This window comes from Vicia villosa, linkage group LG1 (assembly GCF_029867415.1).
Source record: "Vicia villosa cultivar HV-30 ecotype Madison, WI linkage group LG1, Vvil1.0, whole genome shotgun sequence".
NCBI lineage: Eukaryota > Viridiplantae > Streptophyta > Magnoliopsida > Fabales > Fabaceae > Vicia > Vicia villosa.
Genome location: NC_081180.1, coordinates 130,414,046 through 130,429,287, shown reverse-complemented (window position 1 = coordinate 130,429,287; position 15,242 = coordinate 130,414,046). Strand labels below are relative to the sequence as shown.

Genomic DNA, 15,242 nt, shown 5'->3' with positions numbered 1-15,242 from the left:
CTATCCATCATTTTGATTGACAACTTCCAAATCTCCTTCTTCAATTGTGAAATATAAAATATCATCATCTAACGAGCCTTGATCATTGCCCATAATGACCCACTCTTCATTCGATTCAATCTCATCAATGCTATAATGTACCGCCTTCCTTGCTTTTTTCTTCTTAGCCAACTTTGAATTCGTCATTACAAACACAACGTCATTCATTGTTTTTTGTTTCAAACAGTTCCTTCTCTTCGTATGGACCATTTCAAAGGCACTCCAATTTCTTTCACATCCCGATGAGCTACAACTCAAGCTAAGGACACGAATCACAAATCTTTGAAGCTCGGGATGCTCGTCCCCATATGATTCGCACCATTGTGCCGGAGTTTTATTTTTAAGCGCCGCCAATGCTATTGGACTACCCAAAAACTTTGCCTTTCCCTTGAAATCTTCCAATTGGGTATCAACCTTACTTATTTCTTCTACATCTCCAATCATCCTTGCCATACAATTATATAACCCTCGTTTCACTTCATAGTCAACTTTAAAACTAGATCTATAATGCAAAATCGAGTTGAGATAGTAACATGCAGCATGCAAAGGCCTGTGCATTTGCTTATCCCACGTTTTATCAATTATATCTCATACAGGCTTGTAACTAGATAATAATAATAATAATAAATAAAAAATATTAGAGGCTTGTAAGTTGTAACAGAATTGGATAAAAACATAATTGGATAAAAACATAATTGGATAATAATAAACAGATTTAATAAAAACAGAATTGGATGATAATAAACAGATTTGAACAAAATAGGATAAAAGACGGAGAACAAAATTGAATAAACAAACAGTGCCAGATTTGAACAGAATTAGAAAACTAATTATTACCTTCTTTGAACACCATTGAAGCTAGCTTGAATTTTCTCTTTAGCTTGGTCCATTGCCTCATAAATTAATCCCATTGCCGGTATTTCATCAGAATCCATTAAACGGAGTACTTTGATCAGTGGATAAGCACCCTTATAACAGATAACAATATTTTTCCAAAACTCTTTATCCATAACCACTTCTTCAACTTGACTTCCTTCACTTGTTTTTGCAAACTTGGTTACCGTCCATTCATGAGATTTGAACATACTTATAAATCCTCCTTTATTCTCCATGAGACACCCCAAAGTTAAATAAGATGTCGCAAATCGAGTAACCGCGGGTCTCACCAAATCCTTTCCTTTCGTATGAATTTGGAACAAATAAATAAGGGAAGGCTTTGAATAAATGAATTGAGTGATTTTTTTACCTTTTGAAATTATTTCATTGTGAACTAATATTTTTTTCTCAAAATCCTCTAACATGAGATCAATGGAATGGGCCGCACACGGTGTCTAGTAAAGATTCTTTCGCTTTTTCATTAGCATTGTACCAGCTGCTTTGTAGTTAGCAGCATTGTCATTGACAATTTGTACAACATTCTTTTCTCCCACATCTTCCACAATGTCATCAATCATCTTAGAAATTGCATCAGCAGTTTTTGTAATGTGTGAAGCATCAATAGACTTTTAAAAAACCGTACCTTTAGGGCTGTTCAGTAAGAAATTTAAAATTCTTCTTCTTTTTTCTGTCCACCCATCACTCATAATAGTGCATCCGTTTTTCTCCCAAATAAGCTTGTGTTCTTCAATGACTTTCTTTGTCTCCTCCATTTTATAATTCAAGTACTTTGTTCTAATTTCATGATATGAAGGTGCCTTGAATCCAAGACCATGTCTTGAAACCAACTCAAACATTTTTTAAAATTCTTCACATTTTGCCACATTAAAAGCTATGGCATTGTTTTAGAAGAATGAAGTAATTTCAAGACATGCTTCTTCTCTAAAATTCTTTTTGAAAATGGAATTGATGGTGGATTGAGCACTCCCTCCCTTCTTGAAAAAGTTTTTTCGGCGTAGCATTACCATCATCCTCCACTGGCCTCTTTCCGGTTACTAGTTCATCTGCATCCTCTACTATTTTTTTACGTAAATTATTTTGCGAAGATTTTAAAATCTCCCACATTTGGACTCTAACATCATCAGGTGCAGACTTACATGCCTTAACATTTATATATGTACCAGCCAAATGATGTTTCAGTCGGTACACTCCTCCGATAACTACCTTTGAACAGTAGTTACATTTGATTTTTCTTGCCCCTCCATCCACATATACACCACGCTTCCAAGCAATGTCAGTTCTTCTTCCAGAAGCATTTTTTTGAGGTTTTGGTGGTACAGATGAGGAAGCATGAACTGGAATGGAAGATATGAAAAAAAAGAGAGGTAGAAACTGTAAAATAGAATCGAATAAAGAAGAGAATAAATCGTGAGATTGATGAGAGATGAATAAGGAATGAAAATAATATATAGAAAGAATTGAAGAAGGGAATAAAAGGAATGATTAAATCAATTAATGGACTGATATTTTCCATAACTGACAACCCCAACATTCTAAAAAAATAGCAATGGAGAAAGGAATCGATTTTGGTTATTAATTCACAATACGGCTGAAATACGGTTGAAATTTAAGCTGAATGGGTTACTATCAATTTGGACCAGGTCAGGTTAAACCGGGTCGAATTGGTCCAAGCTAAACGAAGCGGTTCACAATATATCTAATATTCCACGCTTTCACGATCTTACACGGTGCTCCAGCCGCTCCGCCTCCTCCTACGATCCTAGCTGCGATCCGCCGCGGAAACCCTATTGGAACTCGTAAGATCTTAAGATCTCATGATCTTACTATAGATCTTGACAACCATGCCACAAATTATCAGACCTACACGCGTCCCATTCGTCAACCCATTTTCAAAGCACTTGACAGAAACGGTTCCACTCCTACGCTTATAAATAGTTTTCTTCACCATTTCAAACGCTTCTCTCTCTCTCTCTCTCTCTCTCTCTCTCTCTCTCTCTCTCTCTCTCTTTCTCTCCAAATTCATGCAACCTTTTCTCTCTAATCTTCATCTCCTTCAGCGCTTCGAACAACCTCCACTATCATCAATGACGTCTTCTACCACAACTAGCAAAGATTCCAATAAAACTCAATAAACCAAAAAATCTTCCGGCCTACCCCTCGTCCACAAAATTCGGGGGCCTTAATTTGTTGGAAACCAACAATATGTCCCTGAACTTTTTATTGAAGAACAACTGAGATTCTACAATTCTCAGGTATTACTTCCCGTATCTATTTCTGCAAAATATTATGCCATGTTAGGACCTATAGCTGACCCAATAGCTGACCCTGGGAAACTTATGCAATTTTTCCTAACTTATGATAGGTACAAACCCATATCCAATGTTAGAAAACCTAGGTCAAAGGATGAGGTTCATACTGAGAAAAACCCTCACTCTGATCAGCAAGGTTATCCTTCGACGGGTGAGCCTATCAATTTAGACTATATGAATAATGGGTTTATGGTTTTAGATCTGCCCCTTTGTTTAAGGATTCTACAGATTACTTAGCCTGGTTAGCCAATGTAGAAAAGAAAAAATCCTAAGTTAGGAAATACATGGGTATCTTCGACCTAATCGAATTGTAGAAGATATGACATACTTATTGCTCAAGCATGCTAGTTGCTTCCCTATATTTCTGGGATAACACCCATCATACCTTCCATCTTCCTTGTGGAATTATGACTCTAACCCTTTTCGAGGCTGAAAACACTATTGGCATCGATGTCTCCAGGGCAGTCTATAGCTCCCACATCGAATACTATCATGACAAGCAATCTGATGAAGTGTCAAATTAAGAACATATTGTAGTTCTCACTCTCTGGCCATGCCGCTGTGTCTTCGGCTCAAGATCTATTCAAGTAGCGAAGAAGTACATCATCATAGAGAATCAAATTCATGTTGGGCACCAAATTTACCTAAGTGAAATGATTTTAGCTCAACTTTATGAATCCCTTGGCGGAGGAGTTATTGATCTTAAAAAACCCAAGAAGAAAGGGAGTCTGCTGCTCGCTAGTCCCTTTTGGTTGCTTCAATTATGGCGGAATGCTTCTTTCTAAGCTTCTCTACTGTATCTTAACACTGTCGACGTAGATTATGAAGAAATCAAGAATAGAAAAGTCAAAGGAATCCGTCTGGCCTAACTAACACCAAGTGAATAAGGGTGCAACCTCCAACAGAATTTCATAAATTTTGTGATGGTGTTTGCGAAGCGATATAGCTTCACCCCTTCCATGCCTCCCTTCGCCACTAGGCAGATTGAGCCTGAGTGGTTTACAAGGATATTCCCTGCTCCATCTAAAAGTCAAGCAGCGGAGTCTAATGCCATCTGGGAATCATTCTTTACCCCTAGAGTGATACCGCTCAGACTTCGTCTGTCGAAGAATCAAATCAACTTGTTGAGCTATCAGCCCAATCTTGTAGCTTGAAAGTTTGGCCTTATCCAGATATTAACCAAACCTCTCTTCACCAAGAAAGGTGCTCTCCTCCTCTTCAACATGATTCATATAAAGGAACAAAGTGATAAATTCTTTCTAAATATTTTGGTCGAACCAAACTTGTTCCTGTGGCTTTTAATCCATATTTCCTCTGCACTCACGAATTCGATATCTGGTGGCGAGAATATTATTGCGGAGAATTCTTAGATGTTGTTGCACTTGCTCAACATCTTACCAAAGCTTTTGCTTTTGTGCATGCAAAAATATAGAAAGGTACGTCGACTCACATCAAGGAGATCCAAGCATTCTAAAAATACTTTGAAACTACTTATAGGCCTGATGATTTAAGTCAAACCATCCGCGAAGCCGCAAACGTTTTGAAGGAAAAATTTACCAAAAAGATAGAAATGTTAAAAATGCATTTGTACATTAAACATGAACAACGCTATGAAACAACTTTTAACATGTATACTACAAAATTCCCTCGACTGCCAACAGCTGACTTTGGTGTGGTTCAAAGCCCTCTATTCCCAGACTGGTTCGTCTGCGGGGATTTTGTGAAGAATCTTTGTGAGGAGTAAAAAAAAACGTGCTCAGCGGGTGGTTTCGACTAAACACACCTTAGTTAGTTTCAAAGGCCACTTTCATATTGGCCTAGAACATGTTCGCGTGCTTTCTCCGATACTTGAAGGTGTGGAATAAGAGGTTCGTCGACTAGACTCTTCCTTTAAATTTATACTTTTTATTCATGTGATAACTGTCTTATTTCTTTCTTGCAGTTGTAAAAATTCCTAAGAAGACATCTTCCGTAAAAAATTTTGTTGAGGTAAAGACCGAAGAAGTCAAGAAGCCCGCCACAACTAAGGTCTGTTTTACACATTCCTCTTTACGTTTAGCTTTATGTTGTCCTCTTAACATTTCGACTTATTGATCTTCAGTCCAGCAAGAAACCACCACCAACTCCCAAGAAAAGAAAACAACCAACTCAAGAAGTTGAACTTTCATGCTCTGATGGTGATCTCTCACCAGACACTTCCAAGCCTCCGAGGAAGGTTAAGAAACAACAGAAAATTATTGAGGTTCTACCTCAGCCCACCTTGAAGGTCACCAAGGCTAAGGTGATGAAGAAAAATCCATAGGTGGTCATTAAGATTGACCCCACTCCTCTGCAAATCATCGAACCAACTGACAATGGGAACTCCAGTCCTGGAATTAAAGACCCAACGGTAACCATTTCTCACCATCATTTATATCATTACTTCCTTTATCTTCAATTTATATACAATGTGTTTCATTATTTTTCAGGATGCAGTGAAAACCTCTAAAGAAACTATTGTCGAACAGGTTGCCCAACAAGTTCCTCTGACTAGCAGTGATCCTACCGCTCACACTAATGCTGCTACTACTCGACCAACCTCATTTTCAAAAAGTTCAAACAAATGATCCATGGATGAAATTAACAAGCTAGTCGAAGAAAACCAGATGCACGAGACTGAGATGCAGGATGCTGATAATCTGTCTGAAGATGGTTCTCCTAAACTTGATGAGCCAACCAATGACGGTTGGGATGTCAAAGAAGAAAACAAAGCGGAAGAGGATGCCACCTTGTTTAATTATCAAGAAGATATCAAAATGGATGATCTCAACAACGAGAATCTTGATGACAATGATGGTAATGAGTAGGGGGCGATTTTGAGAAAAGGCCAACACCTGATCCAGTCAACTCTGATGATGCCCCTGAGGGTAAGAATACTTCGACTGGGACCGTTGCAGACTTGTCTCTAGATGAACTCGAAGCTTTAAAACGAAACAAACCTCTGGATTACTTGAAAGCTATAATCAGTGCTAGAGAGATCTCCTCTGAGAAAAGTGCTAGCGTTTCAACAGTATCAGGAGAAAAAGCTTCAAGCGAGCCTGGTGACATTCTTCTCCAAAAAATCAAAGCAAAGGCCTTCAATGTCGACCTCTTTCTACCCCTCAAGAGGGATGTTTCTATCATCTTTACCCTCAAAGATCTACTGAAGCAAGCAGAAGTATTGGATACCTCCCTTGAAGTTTATAAAGTGATCATCCAATTGGATATCTGGTGGCGAGAATATTATTGCGGAGAATTCTTAGATGTTGTTGCACTTGCTCAACATCTTACCAAAGCTTTTGCTTTTGTGCATGCAAAAATATAGAAAGGTACGTCGACTCACATCAAGGAGATCCAAGCATTCTAAAAATACTTTGAAACTGCTTATAGGCCTGATGATTTAAGTCAAACCATCCGCGAAGCCGCAAACGTTTTGAAGGAAAATTTTACCAAAAAGATAGAAATGTTAAAAATGCCTTTGTACATTAAACATGAACAACGCTATGAAACAACTTTTAACATGTATACTACAAAATTCCCTCGACTGCCAACAGCTGACTTTGGTGTGGTTCAAAGCCCTCTATTCCCAGACTGGTTCGTCTGCGGGGATTTTGTGAAGAATCTTTGTGAGGAGTCAAAAAAAACGTGCTCAGCGGGTGGTTTCGACTAAACACACCTTAGTTAGTTTCAAAGGCCACTTTCATATTGGCCTAGAACATGTTCGCGTGCTTTCTCCGATACTTGAAGGTGTGGAATAAGAGGTTCGTCGACTAGACTCTTCCTTTAAATTTATACTTTTTATTCATGTGATAACTATCTTATTTCTTTCTTGCAGTTGTAAAAATTCCTAAGAAGACATCTTCCGTAAAAAATTTTGTTGAGTTAAAGACCGAAGAAGTCAAGAAGCCCGCCACAACTAAGGTCTGTTTTACACATTCCTCTTTACGTTTAGCTTTATGTTATCCTCTTAACATTTCGACTTATTGATCTTCAGTCCAGCAAGAAACCACCACCAACTCCTAAGAAAAGAAAACAACCAACTCAAGAAGTTGAACTTTCATGCTCTGATGGTGATCTCTCACCAGACACTTCCAAGCCTCCGAGGAAGGTTAAGAAACAACAGAAAATTATTGAGGTTCTACCTCAGCCCACCTTGAAGGTCACCAAGGCTAAGGTGATGAAGAAAAATCCATAGGTGGTCATTAAGATTGACCCCACTCCTCTGCAAATCATCGAACCAACTGACAATGGGAACTCCAGTCCTGGAATTAAAGACCCAACGGTAACCATTTCTCACCATCATTTATATCATTACTTCCTTTATCTTCAATTTATATACAATGTGTTTCATTATTTTTCAGGATGCAGTGAAAACCTCTAAAGAAACTATTGTCGAACAGGTTGCCCAACAAGTTCCTCTGACTAGCAGTGATCCTACCGCTCACACTAATGCTGCTACTACTCGACCAACCTCATTTTCAAAAAGTTCAAACAAATGATCCATGGATGAAATTAACAAGCTAGTCGAAGAAAACCAGATGCACGAGACTGAGATGCAGGATGCTGATAATCTGTCTGAAGATGGTTCTCCTAAACTTGATGAGCCAACCAATGACGGTTGGGATGTCAAAGAAGAAAACAAAGCGGAAGAGGATGCCACCTTGTTTAATTATCAAGAAGATATCAAAATGGATGATCTCAACAACGAGAATCTTGATGACAATGATGGTAATGAGTAGGGGGCGATTTTGAGAAAAGGCCAACACCTGATCCAGTCAACTCTGATGATGCCCCTGAGGGTAAGAATACTTCGACTGGGACCGTTGCAGACTTGTCTCTAGATGAACTCGAAGCTTTAAAACGAAACAAACCTCTGGATTACTTGAAAGCTATAATCAGTGCTAGAGAGATCTCCTCTGAGAAAAGTGCTAGCGTTTCAACAGTATCAGGAGAAAAAGCTTCAAGCGAGCCTGGTGACATTCTTCTCCAAAAAATCAAAGCAAAGGCCTTCAATGTCGACCTCTTTCTACCCCTCAAGAGGGATGTTTCTATCATCTTTACCCTCAAAGATCTACTGAAGCAAGCAGAAGTATTGGATACCTCCCTTGAAGTTTATAAAGTGATCATCCAATTGGATATCTGGTGGCGAGAATATTATTGCGGAGAATTCTTAGATGTTGTTGCACTTGCTCAACATCTTACCAAAGCTTTTGCTTTTGTGCATGCAAAAATATAGAAAGGTACGTCGACTCACATCAAGGAGATCCAAGCATTCTAAAAATACTTTGAAACTGCTTATAGGCCTGATGATTTAAGTCAAACCATCCGCGAAGCCGCAAACGTTTTGAAGGAAAATTTTACCAAAAAGATAGAAATGTTAAAAATGCCTTTGTACATTAAACATGAACAACACTATGAAACAACTTTTAACATGTATACTACAAAATTCCCTCGACTGCCAACAGCTGACTTTGGTGTGGTTCAAAGCCCTCTATTCCCAGACTGGTTCGTCTGCGGGGATTTTGTGAAGAATCTTTGTGAGGAGTCAAAAAAAACGTGCTCAGCGGGTGGTTTCGACTAAACACACCTTAGTTAGTTTCAAAGGCCACTTTCATATTGGCCTAGAACATGTTCGCGTGCTTTCTCCGATACTTGAAGGTGTGGAATAAGAGGTTCGTCGACTAGACTCTTCCTTTAAATTTATACTTTTTATTCATGTGATAACTATCTTATTTCTTTCTTGCAGTTGTAAAAATTCCTAAGAAGACATCTTCCGTAAAAAATTTTGTTGAGTTAAAGACCGAAGAAGTCAAGAAGCCCGCCACAACTAAGGTCTGTTTTACACATTCCTCTTTACGTTTAGCTTTATGTTATCCTCTTAACATTTCGACTTATTGATCTTCAGTCCAGCAAGAAACCACCACCAACTCCCAAGAAAAGAAAACAACCAACTCAAGAAGTTGAACTTTCATGCTCTGATGGTGATCTCTCACCAGACACTTCCAAGCCTCCGAGGAAGGTTAAGAAACAACAGAAAATTATTGAGGTTCTACCTCAGCCCACCTTGAAGGTCACCAAGGCTAAGGTGATGAAGAAAAATCCATAGGTGGTCATTAAGATTGACCCCACTCCTCTGCAAATCATCGAACCAACTGACAATGGGAACTCCAGTCCTGGAATTAAAGACCCAACGGTAACCATTTCTCACCATCATTTATATCATTACTTCCTTTATCTTCAATTTATATACAATGTGTTTCATTATTTTTCAGGATGCAGTGAAAACCTCTAAAGAAACTATTGTCGAACAGGTTGCCCAACAAGTTCCTCTGACTAGCAGTGATCCTACCGCTCACACTAATGCTGCTACTACTCGACCAACCTCATTTTCAAAAAGTTCAAACAAATGATCCATGGATGAAATTAACAAGCTAGTCGAAGAAAACCAGATGCACGAGACTGAGATGCAGGATGCTGATAATCTGTCTGAAGATGGTTCTCCTAAACTTGATGAGCCAACCAATGACGGTTGGGATGTCAAAGAAGAAAACAAAGCGGAAGAGGATGCCACCTTGTTTAATTATCAAGAAGATATCAAAATGGATGATCTCAACAACGAGAATCTTGATGACAATGATGGTAATGAGTAGGGGGCGATTTTGAGAAAAGGCCAACACCTGATCCAGTCAACTCTGATGATGCCCCTGAGGGTAAGAATACTTCGACTGGGACCGTTGCAGACTTGTCTCTAGATGAACTCGAAGCTTTAAAACGAAACAAACCTCTGGATTACTTGAAAGCTATAATCAGTGCTAGAGAGATCTCCTCTGAGAAAAGTGCTAGCGTTTCAACAGTATCAGGAGAAAAAGCTTCAAGCGAGCCTGGTGACATTCTTCTCCAAAAAATCAAAGCAAAGGCCTTCAATGTCGACCTCTTTCTACCCCTCAAGAGGGATGTTTCTATCATCTTTACCCTCAAAGATCTACTGAAGCAAGCAGAAGTATTGGATACCTCCCTTGAAGTTTATAAAGTGATCATCCAATTGGATATCTGGTGGCGAGAATATTATTGCGGAGAATTCTTAGATGTTGTTGCACTTGCTCAACATCTTACCAAAGCTTTTGCTTTTGTGCATGCAAAAATATAGAAAGGTACGTCGACTCACATCAAGGAGATCCAAGCATTCTAAAAATACTTTGAAACTGCTTATAGGCCTGATGATTTAAGTCAAACCATCCGCGAAGCCGCAAACGTTTTGAAGGAAAATTTTACCAAAAAGATAGAAATGTTAAAAATGCCTTTGTACATTAAACATGAACAACGCTATGAAACAACTTTTAACATGTATACTACAAAATTCCCTCGACTGCCAACAGCTGACTTTGGTGTGGTTCAAAGCCCTCTATTCCCAGACTGGTTCGTCTGCGGGGATTTTGTGAAGAATCTTTGTGAGGAGTCAAAAAAAACGTGCTCAGCGGGTGGTTTCGACTAAACACACCTTAGTTAGTTTCAAAGGCCACTTTCATATTAGCCTAGAACATGTTCGCGTGCTTTCTCCGATACTTGAAGGTGTGGAATAAGAGGTTCGTCGACTAGACTCTTCCTTTAAATTTATACTTTTTATTCATGTGATAACTATCTTATTTCTTTCTTGCAGTTGTAAAAATTCCTAAGAAGACATCTTCCGTAAAAAATTTTGTTGAGTTAAAGACCGAAGAAGTCAAGAAGCCCGCCACAACTAAGGTCTGTTTTACACATTCCTCTTTACGTTTAGCTTTATGTTATCCTCTTAACATTTCGACTTATTGATCTTCAGTCCAGCAAGAAACCACCACCAACTCCCAAGAAAAGAAAACAACCAACTCAAGAAGTTGAACTTTCATGCTCTGATGGTGATCTCTCACCAGACACTTCCAAGCCTCCGAGGAAGGTTAAGAAACAACAGAAAATTATTGAGGTTCTACCTCAGCCCACCTTGAAGGTCACCAAGGCTAAGGTGATGAAGAAAAATCCATAGGTGGTCATTAAGATTGACCCCACTCCTCTGCAAATCATCGAACCAACTGACAATGGGAACTCCAGTCCTGGAATTAAAGACCCAACGGTAACCATTTCTCACCATCATTTATATCATTACTTCCTTTATCTTCAATTTATATACAATGTGTTTCATTATTTTTCAGGATGCAGTGAAAACCTCTAAAGAAACTATTGTCGAACAGGTTGCCCAACAAGTTCCTCTGACTAGCAGTGATCCTACCGCTCACACTAATGCTGCTACTACTCGACCAACCTCATTTTCAAAAAGTTCAAACAAATGATCCATGGATGAAATTAACAAGCTAGTCGAAGAAAACCAGATGCACGAGACTGAGATGCAGGATGCTGATAATCTGTCTGAAGATGGTTCTCCTAAACTTGATGAGCCAACCAATGACGGTTGGGATGTCAAAGAAGAAAACAAAGCGGAAGAGGATGCCACCTTGTTTAATTATCAAGAAGATATCAAAATGGATGATCTCAACAACGAGAATCTTGATGACAATGATGGTAATGAGTAGGGGGCGATTTTGAGAAAAGGCCAACACCTGATCCAGTCAACTCTGATGATGCCCCTGAGGGTAAGAATACTTCGACTGGGACCGTTGCAGACTTGTCTCTAGATGAACTCGAAGCTTTAAAACGAAACAAACCTCTGGATTACTTGAAAGCTATAATCAGTGCTAGAGAGATCTCCTCTGAGAAAAGTGCTAGCGTTTCAACAGTATCAGGAGAAAAAGCTTCAAGCGAGCCTGGTGACATTCTTCTCCAAAAAATCAAAGCAAAGGCCTTCAATGTCGACCTCTTTCTACCCCTCAAGAGGGATGTTTCTATCATCTTTACCCTCAAAGATCTACTGAAGCAAGCAGAAGTATTGGATACCTCCCTTGAAGTTTATAAAGTGATCATCCAATTGGATATCTGGTGGCGAGAATATTATTGCGGAGAATTCTTAGATGTTGTTGCACTTGCTCAACATCTTACCAAAGCTTTTGCTTTTGTGCATGCAAAAATATAGAAAGGTACGTCGACTCACATCAAGGAGATCCAAGCATTCTAAAAATACTTTGAAACTGCTTATAGGCCTGATGATTTAAGTCAAACCATCCGCGAAGCCGCAAACGTTTTGAAGGAAAATTTTACCAAAAAGATAGAAATGTTAAAAATGCCTTTGTACATTAAACATGAACAACACTATGAAACAACTTTTAACATGTATACTACAAAATTCCCTCGACTGCCAACAGCTGACTTTGGTGTGGTTCAAAGCCCTCTATTCCCAGACTGGTTCGTCTGCGGGGATTTTGTGAAGAATCTTTGTGAGGAGTCAAAAAAAACGTGCTCAGCGGGTGGTTTCGACTAAACACACCTTAGTTAGTTTCAAAGGCCACTTTCATATTGGCCTAGAACATGTTCGCGTGCTTTCTCCGATACTTGAAGGTGTGGAATAAGAGGTTCGTCGACTAGACTCTTCCTTTAAATTTATACTTTTTATTCATGTGATAACTATCTTATTTCTTTCTTGCAGTTGTAAAAATTCCTAAGAAGACATCTTCCGTAAAAAATTTTGTTGAGTTAAAGACCGAAGAAGTCAAGAAGCCCGCCACAACTAAGGTCTGTTTTACACATTCCTCTTTACGTTTAGCTTTATGTTATCCTCTTAACATTTCGACTTATTGATCTTCAGTCCAGCAAGAAACCACCACCAACTCCCAAGAAAAGAAAACAACCAACTCAAGAAGTTGAACTTTCATGCTCTGATGGTGATCTCTCACCAGACACTTCCAAGCCTCCGAGGAAGGTTAAGAAACAACAGAAAATTATTGAGGTTCTACCTCAGCCCACCTTGAAGGTCACCAAGGCTAAGGTGATGAAGAAAAATCCATAGGTGGTCATTAAGATTGACCCCACTCCTCTGCAAATCATCGAACCAACTGACAATGGGAACTCCAGTCCTGGAATTAAAGACCCAACGGTAACCATTTCTCACCATCATTTATATCATTACTTCCTTTATCTTCAATTTATATACAATGTGTTTCATTATTTTTCAGGATGCAGTGAAAACCTCTAAAGAAACTATTGTCGAACAGGTTGCCCAACAAGTTCCTCTGACTAGCAGTGATCCTACCGCTCACACTAATGCTGCTACTACTCGACCAACCTCATTTTCAAAAAGTTCAAACAAATGATCCATGGATGAAATTAACAAGCTAGTCGAAGAAAACCAGATGCACGAGACTGAGATGCAGGATGCTGATAATCTGTCTGAAGATGGTTCTCCTAAACTTGATGAGCCAACCAATGACGGTTGGGATGTCAAAGAAGAAAACAAAGCGGAAGAGGATGCCACCTTGTTTAATTATCAAGAAGATATCAAAATGGATGATCTCAACAACGAGAATCTTGATGACAATGATGGTAATGAGTAGGGGGCGATTTTGAGAAAAGGCCAACACCTGATCCAGTCAACTCTGATGATGCCCCTGAGGGTAAGAATACTTCGACTAGGACCGTTACAGACTTGTCTCTAGATGAACTCGAAGCTTTAAAACGAAACAAACCTCTGGATTACTTGAAAGCTATAATCAGTGCTAGAGAGATCTCCTCTGAGAAAAGTGCTAGCGTTTCAACAGTATCAGGAGAAAAAGCTTCAAGCGAGCCTGGTGACATTCTTCTCCAGAAAATCAAAGCAAAGGCCTTCAATGTCGACCTCTTTCTACCCCTCAAGAGGGATGTTTCTGTCATCTTTACCCTCAAAGATCTACTGAAGCAAGCGGAAGTATTGGATACCTCCCTTGAAGTTTATAAAGTGATCATCCAATTGGGGCTAATGATTAATCATGTTATTACTGACATCAATCGGGTCAAGGATGCTTCGCCAATGATCCTTACCAAGTCAGAATCTCAAATTGCTGCATGGGAAGCAGCCACAAAGTCCAATTCCAAAGTGGCTGAATTAGAGAAGGGTAACGGAAAAAAATGAGATCGAAGCATATGACCAGATCATCTCAACTTGGGAAACACATATCAAAGAGCTCCAGACCAAGATATCACAAGCTAAAAAGCGTAAAAATGAGCTCCAATAGTTCGACCAGAACGCCTTGAGCAAAGAGGTTGAAGTTGGGATGGAACACGTCGAAAAGGCTTAGGCCTTAGGCAAGGAAATTGATAAGCTCACTTCCTTCAAGTCTATGTGCAACGCTTGATGCTCCAAAAGTCGAAGTATAACAAGATGAAGGCTTCGCTCCCTTTTTGAATTCCCATTTGAATTTGTATCTCTTTAAGTATTTTTGTTCTTTTCTTTTGACATGCTGAATTATAATCCTTCGAGGCCCATATGTAATGACTTAAGTCATTTTGGAAAATTTTATTTCCTTATTTACCATGTTGGCTTCGATCATTTTGTGCATATTATTCTTGCAATACTTTTACTTCTTGGAGTGTAGGCCTATATTTTTTTCAAATATTTTCCGTTCACTTTCAAGATTCTCTTATCTTCGTGTAACTCTTCAATTTCGTATGCACCATTAGAAAAAACTTGGATAACTTGGAAAGGGCCTTCCTATTTAGGAGACAATTTACCAAAAGTTCTATCCATTCTATCCATGGGCAGAATGACTTTCCAAACTAAATCATCTGTCGAAAATGACTTAAGTTCAACCTTCTTGTTATAAGATTTTTCCACCCTCTTTTTGCAGTCTTCTCAATAATTCTAAGGCATTTAATCTTTCTTTGTCCAAATAAACTAATTCATCCAATATCATATTCCAATAATTTTCAAATGGGATCTTATGTTGTCTTTAAATGCTCGTTGAGTGTAGGTAGATTTCGACTCGCAACACTGCATCATAACCATATGTTAGTCGAAATGGTGTAGCATTTATAGCTTGTTTAGGGGACGTTTGACATGCTCATAGGATATGGTCCAATGTCTTA

The 15,242-nt window shown here is 39.0% G+C and overlaps 1 pseudogene; it reads right to left on the bottom strand.

Moving 5' to 3' along the window:
- Positions 1–2,884, bottom strand: LOC131654070 (uncharacterized; annotated as a pseudogene).
- Between the last annotated feature and the right edge of the window lie 12,358 nt (positions 2,885–15,242).